This window comes from Maylandia zebra, linkage group LG14 (assembly GCF_041146795.1).
Source record: "Maylandia zebra isolate NMK-2024a linkage group LG14, Mzebra_GT3a, whole genome shotgun sequence".
Lineage (NCBI taxonomy): Eukaryota > Metazoa > Chordata > Actinopteri > Cichliformes > Cichlidae > Maylandia > Maylandia zebra.
Window position 1 is genome coordinate 29223619 of NC_135180.1, and position 10899 is coordinate 29234517.

Consider the following 10899-nt stretch of genomic DNA (forward strand, 5'->3'; position numbering starts at 1 on the left):
TCTTGTTTTCTTCATGATGAATAAGTCTCTAGAATTAGCGGGGTTTGTGGAAACACAGACCCAACATCCATGCATATGCAATAATACTAAGTGCAATAATCCTTTCTGTCATCGTTGTATTTTTACTCAGTTGTATATAGTATTTGTATTTGTATTCTATTTTTATCTTATTGTATATTTATTTTATTTTATTCTACTGTATATAGTATTTTATTTTATTCTATTCTGTACAGTTGTGTACTGTATTTATTCTTATTGTATTCTAATTTTTGCCTCATAACTTTTGCACTGTCCACTTCCTGCTGTGACAAAACAAATTTCCCACGTGTGGGACTAATAAAGGTTATCTTATCTTATCTTATTATTTAAATGATCGTTACTTAAGGTTTGTAATATTTGCAGATGACACAAATATACTGTGTTCAGGTGTGGAGTTGCCACAGGTTTTGGAAATGATCACACAGGAATTAACGATATTAAAGAAGTGGTTTGATATAAATAAATTATCATTGAATCTCGATAAAACCAAATTTATGTTGTTTGGAAACCAAAAGAAAAACATCGAAGTAGAAATATGTGTTGACAATGTATATTTAGAAAGAGTAAATGAAATAAAATTTCTTGGGGTGATCATTGACCACAAGCTCTGTTGGAAGCCACACATTACTTATGTTCGGGGGAAATTGGCACGGGGCATTGCCGTCCTGGGAAAAGCAAAGCATATGTTGGATCAGAAAGCACTGCACATTTTATACTGTGCTTTACTACTGCCATATATGAGCTACTGTGTAGAGGTCTGGGGAAACACATACAAAAGTAACACACAAACAATAACTATAATACAGAAAAGGGCCATTAGATTAATAAATAATGTAGGGTACAGGGACCATACAAATGCACTCTTTGTCAAAATGCAAGCTATTAAATTCCAAGACTTGGTGAAGCTTAAAACAGCGCAAATAATGTATAAAGTCAGAAATAAATTGCTTCCCAAAGAAATCTGTAAATTGTTCATAGAAAGAGAAGGTGGGTATAACTTAAGAGGGAAATGGAATTTAAAAATACAAAGTGCTAGAACAACTTTAAGAACTATGTCAATCTCAATTGCAGGAGTTAAATTATGGAACAGTCTAACAGAAGAAATAAAAGACAGTCAAAACATAAAACAGTTTAAAGTAAAATATAAAAACCTAATTTTAAATAAGTATAAGAATGAAGAAAACGGGGTTACCCCAGGATGGTAATGTTGCTGGTAATGGTGTTGCGGTTCTTTTTTGGTTGTTTTTTTGTTTTGTTTTGGTTTGTTGTTTTTCCATAACTTGTGTATCTGCAAATATACACATTCTGTATTTTTCATATGAAAGAAACTATACTGTGGTGGGGCTTGCTAATTTCTTGTTTTTGATTTATGTATGTTATGTTTTGTTTTACTTCATATGTTTATATGTTTCATATGTTGTTTGTTTAATTTAAGACAAAAAAAAAATTAAATGAATGAGAGGTAAAACTTGAGGGGGTAGGGACAAATAAGTAAATACTTCAGCCTACTCCTTTTCAAACAAATAATGGAATGATATTTTGTAATGATTGTGAAGGCACATGTTTGAAATGTTTGAAATAAAAATGAACTGAACTGAACTGAACTGAACTTATTGAACTTATGTTATTTCATCAGGGTTGTGTTTACTGCCAGATTCTTCATGTGGTCAATACTGGTTTATAAGGCATTTCTATTGCTTGGGACACCAATCTATTCTGACTTTAAGAAGAAAAGGTTTCTTCATATATAAACTGGACATGTCAGATATCAGTTATTCAGATTACTTTAGCTGACTTTAGCTGACAAAGATATAATTGATCTGCTCTTTGACACTGAAGATTAAGATTCGTATTTTCCTTTTTATTTTTTTGTAAAACAACACAGTCAGTCATGCCCATGCATACCATTTATCATGGTACTGCTAAAATAGCAGAACAGCAAAGATATTCTCTATAACACTGTTGAGACTGTGCATGTATGGGTGCAGCAACCTGAGGGAGCTGGGCTAAATCTGTCTAACCTGAATGGACAGGATTTGCTGTCTCATGCTCCCAACAGTGACAAATACACAAGCAAAAAGCAAAACTAGAGAAAAATCATCCAGGAGGGATCAGAAGAGAGCAATGGCCTCTGGTAAAACTGTTTGCAAAACCATTTCATTTACAGGGGTTGTCTTGTTGTTGCCATCTCTTCAGGGCACCATGGTTACTGTCATGTGCACAAAAGCGGATTAAATGGATTCACAACAGATTATGCTTCCTAGATGGGGTCAGTGATATGTTAAAGAAATCGCTCATTAAGGTCTAGTAGCTCACAAATGTCAGCAGAGTGTGACAGAGTATAAAAACAAATATAAAATCGAATTAATATTTAAACCACGCTGTAAAAAAGAATTACGTAGAAAAACAGAAAATGTCCTGGTAATTTTCTGTTTTGACTTCGCTGCACTCAAATGAAGTCCAGAGTCACCAGATTTCAATCCAACGGGATGTGGGAACTTAAAAGATTCACATTACGGATGTGCATCTAAAAAATCTGCAGCAACTGTGTGACCAAAATCTTAGTAGGAGTGTTTCCAGCACCTTGTTGACTCTGCCATTTAGAGTTTAAGCCGATCTGAAGGCAAAAGGGGTCCAACTTTGTAATAGCAAGCTGTATCTAATAAAGTGGCTGGTGATTGTTTTTCAGGCAACACTTTAACAAAATTTATATTTTATTACAGCAGTTAATTATGTTGATCATTTTCATGAACGAGTGTTGATGGCTTTATCTTCTCTCGTTTCATAAAGGATGCCATGGATCAAATGCCAAAGGAGGAACGCCCCTTTGAATTCAAACAGCTCTTACTGTGGCCGCCACATAGACATTTCTGTCACTTCACTCAGTTTGTGTGTTCTGGGAAATTCAATATGTTTAAATAACATAACATAACATTAACATTCTCAGGACTTTTTACATTTACTTTCACATGTATTAGTAGTATGTTATTCATTAACGGTATCCAAATATTTCAGCTATTTTTCAGCCCTTTCTGTGCCATACAATGTATAAATTTAATTTCCTTTAAATAATACATAATAATTATGTAGATACATAATTTTCTAATAAAAAAAATAACAGAGTGCAACAAAGTTTCCTTGAACACCATTTTATTAGATAAGTTAGTGAAATTATTCAGAACAAACATCATAAAGTTATATAAGGACCAGATCATAAACTGTCCCCTGTGTTTCAGTCATTACTCACATTACCTGTGAGATGCTACTCTGTAAGATTCCCTGAAGTACACTATCATATAATTAGCAAGAACAACATGACCTTAAGCTATAGCCCCACACACTGACACAAATCCCTAACTTACGTGGATACGCATTTCTTTTAGCGTTTAATTCTAAACGCTGAAAACCAGCTCTAACACTGTTTAAAAAAAGACTGCCACTGTGATTACACTGTAGAAACAGGTAGAGTGGGTAGAAATGGAACCTCCAACCTCATCACTGCATTTGTTAGATGTTTAAGATGAGGCTCTGGCTGCTGGGCAGGGGTTAGCATATACTCAGCTTTAATATCTCTCTGGGCTTTTAACTAGCCTTGTGTTTGCATGGTGTGTGTGCAGATATTTGCAAAGAGCTAATGTTGAGTTAGTTGTATAATGCAGTTGCTTCCATCATGGATGCAGTTTGTGCTTTTACCATTGTGCTCTTGTCAATTCATGCAAAACAAGAAATACAAGTAATGTCCTTATTTTTACTCCTCAGAAGTTGATTCCCATTTTACAATTTTCCTGCTGCTTACACACGAACTAAAATCAGCTGGTTATAGAGCAACAGCAAGACATGATTAACAGTTTTTTCTTTCTATTTGGCCATCCTCCAGATGATTGGAAGAACCTTTAAAAGGCCAGTAGTGCTATAATTGTTACAACTGTGTTGTATTACTGAAAAATGTACCGTAATCTGATTACAGCAGCATGTTACACCCAATGCTGGTCGTCAGTTTCATAAAGGAGAAGAATTGGTCTTATTAATTCAGGAGCGTCTCGTGGTGCAACTCTAAGACTTCTGCTCTGTTGCTAACATCTGAACCTCTCCAATCTGAAAGAAAAGTTATGTTAATGTTACCTTTTTATAACACCACATAATACAAGAAAACAAAAAAAGTTAAATAAGTCACAATTAAAAGAAAATGAAAACAACAGTAAATCACAAACCAGAACATGAGGAGGGGCACCGAGCACGTATATAACAGCGTTGACAACGTCTTTTGCTTCCAAAGGCTGCAAGAGAAATGAAAATTTTTTTTTTTTTTAATCCGAGTAATCATCTAAATAGTACATGAACTGCCGAAATAATAATCTTACCTTATATGCAGAGAAAGCTCTGGCTTTTATATCAGGATTGTTGCTATAGAGCCGCAAAGGAAATTCAGTCTTCACTAAGCTGGGAGAAATGCTCTGCAAAAGAGTAGATACTGAAAAGAACTTCAGGAAGCATTGTGCATGTGTGTCATAGAAGCTTATATTGGTGGTAAAGGCAGCCTTGGAGCTGGTTACAATGTTTTAAAGCCTTACTGTGGCTCGGATATGGGTGTTTTCTGCACGGAGCTCCTGCCTTAAGCCCTCAGTCAGAGCGGTTACAGCAAACTTGGTGGCGGTGTAGAAATGTACATCAGCAAGGGGAATCACATGATGTCCACATACACTAAAACAGCAGGCAATTTGTTAGCTTTTACACAGATGGGCATTAAACAACATGTATTGATCTTTAAGTTATTCCTTTAAAGCCATGTCTGATTGATTCAAGAAAATCTGTGGCCCACCACAGAGCTGTATCAGGTCTGTAACAATCATTTTGTTTTGATGATTTGATAATGATAATTCCTGAGCTGTGCACCTTTTCCAGCGCAGACATTTTTTCTGTGTGTTCCATGTGGGCCAAGAGGTTTTTGGATTCTCTTGGCTGTTTATTGTTCTGTTGTTGGTCCTTCAGGGTTTCATTTTCTAGCCATAATTCCTGTTTGGTTTTCTGTGATTTTATCATCAGCTTAGATTTTGCTTTCTTTCATATTTCTCAGGTATAGCTATCATTTAATAAATCAACAGATTAACTAAATCACTTTTTTCTGATTTAGCTCAGCTCTTATCCCTGACACTTTTTCTTATGGACTGTGTGCTGGCTAAGAATAAATGAGGCATCTTTGGTTCCTGCCCTCTGCCTCTCTGCATCCTGCATTTGGATGCATCTCTTCAAGATTCTAAAACCGTAACAGTAAGTTTTTCTATCATTGTTAATGTAGCAGGAATGTTGTATTATAACTATGTGTAGATGAAACCAACAGTGTATGCGACATGCGGGCTCGTCATTGTACATCAGCAAATAAAAATGCACCTGTTTATGTTTATGATGTGCCCATCGTCAACATGTCTCTCTTTCATTGACTGATATGCTTCACGCGCGCAGATACTCAACCCAAAAACGTTCACCTGCAAGAGACCGAGAAGAAGAAAAAAAACTTTACATTTAATCATTTCTTCTTGTGCACAAGTGTAAATTAACCCACAGTGTTAATTCTTACTCAGGTGCAACATTAAAAGCACTGATAGGTTACATTTATTATTTTAATGTATTGTTCTGCTGGGACACCCTTGATGTTACTTTGAAAGAAATCACAAACATCGCTGCAGACCAATCCAGGAGATAACACTGAGCTCTTACATCCATCATGTTCTTCCAGCCGCTGGTTTTGCCACTTAGCAGCGGCTCTGGGTGAGCCAAGCCGGCGTTGTTGATGCACACGTCCACGCCTCTGTGCTGCTCTTTGATCGCTGCAAACATGGACAGAATCTCCTCTTCGTTGGTCAAATCACACTTGAAAGGCACCAGAACACCAGAGTGGCCGGCACTCTGACACTCTGCTGCCAGTTTCTGAAACCAAGCAGGAAACAAAAACAGACTTCAGAATCCCATGTGTGTTTAATGTATGTAAAAATCGTTCACAATTTAGATTTATATAAACTTAGTGTAAATAAGTAGATTTAAGTTTTCACTTTGCATATCACCTCTAAGTTTACAGATTGAAGTCAACTGAAGAATCATTAACCAAAGTCTTAAAGGGAAAAAAAAGCTGCACAAATGCCGTTTTAACATAAAGCTGCCGTCATATTCTGTCTGAAAAGATGACAAACTTCAGGATTCCCTTTGTGTGTTTGCTCTGTGTTTCAATCTACCATTTAAACATTTACAGTGAGGAACATAAGTATTTGAAAACCCTGCGATTTTGCAAGTTCTCCCACTTAGAAATCATGGAGTGGTCTGATATTCACATTGTAGGTGCATTCCCTCCGTGAGATACAGCATTTAAAACACAATTCAGGAAATCACATTGTATGATTTTCAAAGAAGCAAGAATTCTGGCTCTCAAAGACCTGTTACTATGCCTTTAAAAAGTCCACGTCTACTCCACTTATTAATCTAAATTAGTAGCACCTGTCTGAGCTTTTTAAAGACACCTGTCCACCCTACAGCCAGTCAGACTCCAACTGCCTCCATGGGCAAGACCACAGAGCTGTCAAAAGAAATCAGAGATAAAATTGTGGACCTCCACAAGGCAGGAAAGGGCTACGGGGCAATTGCCAAGCAGCAATTGTTAGAAAACGGAAGAGGCTAAAGACGACTGTCTCCCTTGGACTGGGCCTCCATACAAGATCTCACTTCATGGGGTATCACTGATGATAAGAAAGGTGAGGAATCAGCCCTCAACTACACAGGAGGAGCTGGTTAATGTAATGAAGAGAGCTGGGACCACAGTTTTAGAGGTCACTGTCAGTAGAACACGTGGTCTCAAATCATGCATTGCACGGAAGGTTACCCTGCTCAAGTCATCACATGTCCAGGCCCGTCTGAAGTTTGACAGTGACGATCTGGATGATCCAGAGGAGGTGTGGGAGAAAGTCATGTGGTCAGATGAGACCAAAATAGAACTTTTTGGTCTAAACTTCACTTGCAGAGGAAAAAGAAGGATGAGTTGCATCCCAAGAACACCATCCCTACTGTGAAGATTTGGGGGTGGAAACATCATGCTTTTCTGCTAAGGGGACAGGATGAATGAGGTCACCATTCAGAATTCTTGCTGATTTCCAAGTGTTCAAATACTTACGTGCAGCAGTGCAATACAAATAAATTTTTGCTTGAGGCTCTTTGTGAACAGCTCACAAAGAGTATACTATACAGCAGGCACATGATTATGCAGTGATGCCTGCCAAAGACATTTTCTACATTTCTGTGGTTTTGAGGTGTGACACAAACTGTGAATTGCACAATCAACACATAGGTTTATGAGAAAAATACATCTAACTCTGCTGAAAAATGATCCTCATAGCATTAGATATCAACCAATACTTCGTGACAGAGTCACTTTACATTAAATTACTCCCCGCAGAAACTGCAAACCTGTATTTTTCCGACGTCCCTGGCGCAGCCCACCACTTTCATTCCGAGCCGTGCCAGCTCTACAGCTATAGCCGCCCCAATCCCGACCGAGGCTCCGGTCACCAAAGCCACTCTGCCCCGCCAGCGCTCCATCACAGCCCGGACGCCGGTGTTCAGACACGCACGAAAGAACAAGGAAAGAATCACAAGTATAAAGAGCGTGAGTGACGAGTGTCCTGTGATATAAAGCATTTATATAAACATCTCAAACATAACTGACACCGAGGCTGCAGCACATTGGCACAGCAGAATTCCTCCTCCTCCTGAGTGTACCCTGGTGCCACGCTACGCCCCACGCTCTAAAACAGGTTTGTGTGCTGCATTAAAATCAGGTGCAAACATAGGAAAACAGATCAATCAGCTCTGTTGTTGTAATGAAATACTTCAAGGGAATTCAGATTGCACAAACTGATCAAAAGCAAGTAAAACTCCGACTTAAATTTAAGAGTCACATCTAGTATTAGTATTTATTTCAGTACTGGCTATACATTCCTTTGCACCATCTAATGTGCTTCTAAACGGACACAGGAAAAGTTGAGTTTATATAACGATAAATACATGGATAGATTTATGCAAATATTTTTAGGATTGGTTTGTTCACTTATTTGCAGGTATTAGTAATGTGGAATGGACATTATAGAAATATATATGAGCTATTTTACCACTGATTTATGTATTTTTTTATCTTAAATATATTACTATGTTAAGCAATTCTTTTTGAATACTGAAATATATAATTTGAGATATTTTCATACTTAAGGTTTAATGTTTTACACCATAAAGTTTTTCTAACAAATATCCGTGAAGTGCAATTAGATAGGGAAGTACAACAAAGTTCCCCCCAAAATAATTACTTGATTATTTCATACCTTAGTATATAATGTCTATAACAACTTCATAAAACTGTTTAATGACAAGTTAAAATCATCTTCATAAATGTAGCAAAGAAGTATAAAAAAAAAATTCACTCCATTATTTGACAAGGTCACATGGTGTAGTTCTATAAGGGCTGCTCTGTCGCTTGCACCTGCTTTATCGGGAGTGTCCTTGTAGAGTCATGGAGCAAATTCAGTCTCCAATAAACCAGAGAAAATGCACTGCAAAAAAGAGTGGATACTGAGGAAACTCAGAAGAGTTGTGCAGGTGTCTCACAGAAACTGAAATTATGTGATTAATGTATGTGAGAGTGGGAAACTCCAGCAGATCCCAGGAACAATATCAGACCTCTGTTCAGAAGAACACAGTCCTAGAAGAGCGCACCTTCATACTCCCAGGGTCTGGTAGAGGACCCGAGCTTTAAGGATAAACTACCCGCAGGAGAGAGAGGGGATTAAAAAAAACAATGAAGTCTAGTTACAGAGTTTCAAAACACATGGCATTTGTTTATGCCATTACTACACATTAACTAAACACACAAGAAGCCAGCAGGAAGCACATTAGGAGCAAAGCGAGCTGGAACACAGTGTGACACAACAGAGCACACAAGCAAACCGAGACTTTAAAAACACAGGACATGGAAAAACAAAACCGAAGGAAAGCAGAAAAGACAACTCACAAAGTAAAGCCGAAAGTAACCAACTAGACACAGCACTGTGAGAAAAACACACAGCATAGAGAAACATGTGGGAGGCTACAGTCAACTAAAACACAAAGAATCCACCTCTAAGACTACTTATCATTTTAAGTATAAAACAGAATGTACGATGCTGGAATACTGACAGAGACACAAAAAAATAAAAGAAACTCAGTCAATTAGTAATCAAAACCACAGCTTAAGAATAACAACGAGTCAGTAGGTTCACCATTTTATTTAATTATTTACATGTATTTGTGATGTGTCACTTATTGATATTACATAAATATATTTTCTATTGATTTTTGCATTTTCTTTTTCTAAAATTTTTACAATTATCTTACATATCTTGCTATACTTCATTAATACTACTAATGCTTAATTTCTCAAGTACATTTATACTTAAGGTTCAGACATGGTTTTTAAACGATAAAGATTTTATTAAAAATCAGACTTCCCCTAACCAGCTCACGCACCAAAAGTTTGAAGAGAGGGACGTGCCAAGATAGATATCCCCGACAGAATTAGTTTCCTCTGCGTCGGGAGCGCGCACTAGGTAGGGAGAACGGATCCCGTTGACTCCGCCTCCATTCCAACCAACTAGACGTAGAAACAGTGACGAACTATCAAAAACCTAAAGACGAGTGTACATTACCGTTCAATTTGTGGGTTTCAACTGAAAATGATACGTTTATTGTTCTCATGTGTTATCAGCAGTGTTGGTCAAGTTACTTGAAAATAGTAAGTAGTAGTAATAAAACTACACTAAGCATTGTTACATTATTATACTGATAAAAATGAACTTTGACACAGAGTCATGTGTACAGAGTTATAATGGATGATGAATTGCAATTCGGTTATAGAGTAACATAAACTGGCTGCTCGCCTAGTTTCTTGGTGTCATCTCAGCATGACACAGCAGAAAAAACCTCATTATCATTAACTTTATTTATTATTATTTGTGGCAGTAGTATTAGTTGCAGCAGTTGGAGTATTTTAAATTGGATTTCTCTTTTAGGAACAGTTGTGGAGAAATGACAGACATGCTTTCTCTTCTCTGATAGCTTCTAGAAAAAACAGATGTTGCCAGTGCCATCATAATATGTGCTCAGCGCCTCTCTGCATTTTCAGAGTCGTGATTTTCTCTTATTTCATGCTTTTTACTGTGACTCATTGAACTTTCCTTTTAATTGCATTTTAAACACAAACACTTTACTCATATTAAGATAACACTGATATAAACATGGCAATACTGATGTATGGAATTTAAACCATGGCTGGTTCTTCGTGAAGAGCACAAAATGTCCCAAGAAAACATACCTCTGAAGATCATCACTATTTTGCATTTCAAAGCTCTGCTTTTACTTCCATTACAATATTAACCACTACAGGTCATAGTACAGTCGTGGCCAGAATCTACTGCTCTTTGGTCAAGTCACACTTGAAAGGGACCAAAACACCAGGGTGGCCAGCACTTTGACACTCTGCTGCCAGTTTTTGAAACCAAACTTATATGATTTCTTGGTAGGCTAAGTTTTGTATTGACAACTCCTTTAAAAGTGTACTCTCTCAGATACCTGCATTTAATTATTTACAACAAATGTATTATTTATTACAACCACAATTAACACTAGCAAACAGTTCTCTATTGCATCCTTGACAATGGAGCATTGTGCTTGCTGAGCAGTGTCAAATTGTCAAGACACTCAGCGATTTGGTGAGTGTTTTCAGAAATATTTGCATCATCCACACAAACTGGTGGAGAGTGCAGAAATCTGCTACCGTACAAAGGAACCACA

At 37.2% G+C, this 10899-nt stretch overlaps 1 long non-coding RNA gene across 1 annotated transcript; it reads right to left on the reverse strand.

Annotated features, from left to right (window-relative positions):
- Positions 1-3172: 3172 nt before the first annotated feature.
- Positions 3173-8273, reverse strand: LOC101484698 (dehydrogenase/reductase SDR family member 11). Its single transcript, XR_003024818.2, has 7 exons — positions 7489-8273; positions 5755-5964; positions 5428-5522; positions 4611-4740; positions 4401-4493; positions 4251-4316; positions 3173-4134 (listed from the first exon to the last, which is right to left on the reverse strand). It is a non-coding gene; the product is annotated as a dehydrogenase/reductase SDR family member 11 (long non-coding RNA).
- Positions 8274-10899: the final 2626 nt, after the last annotated feature.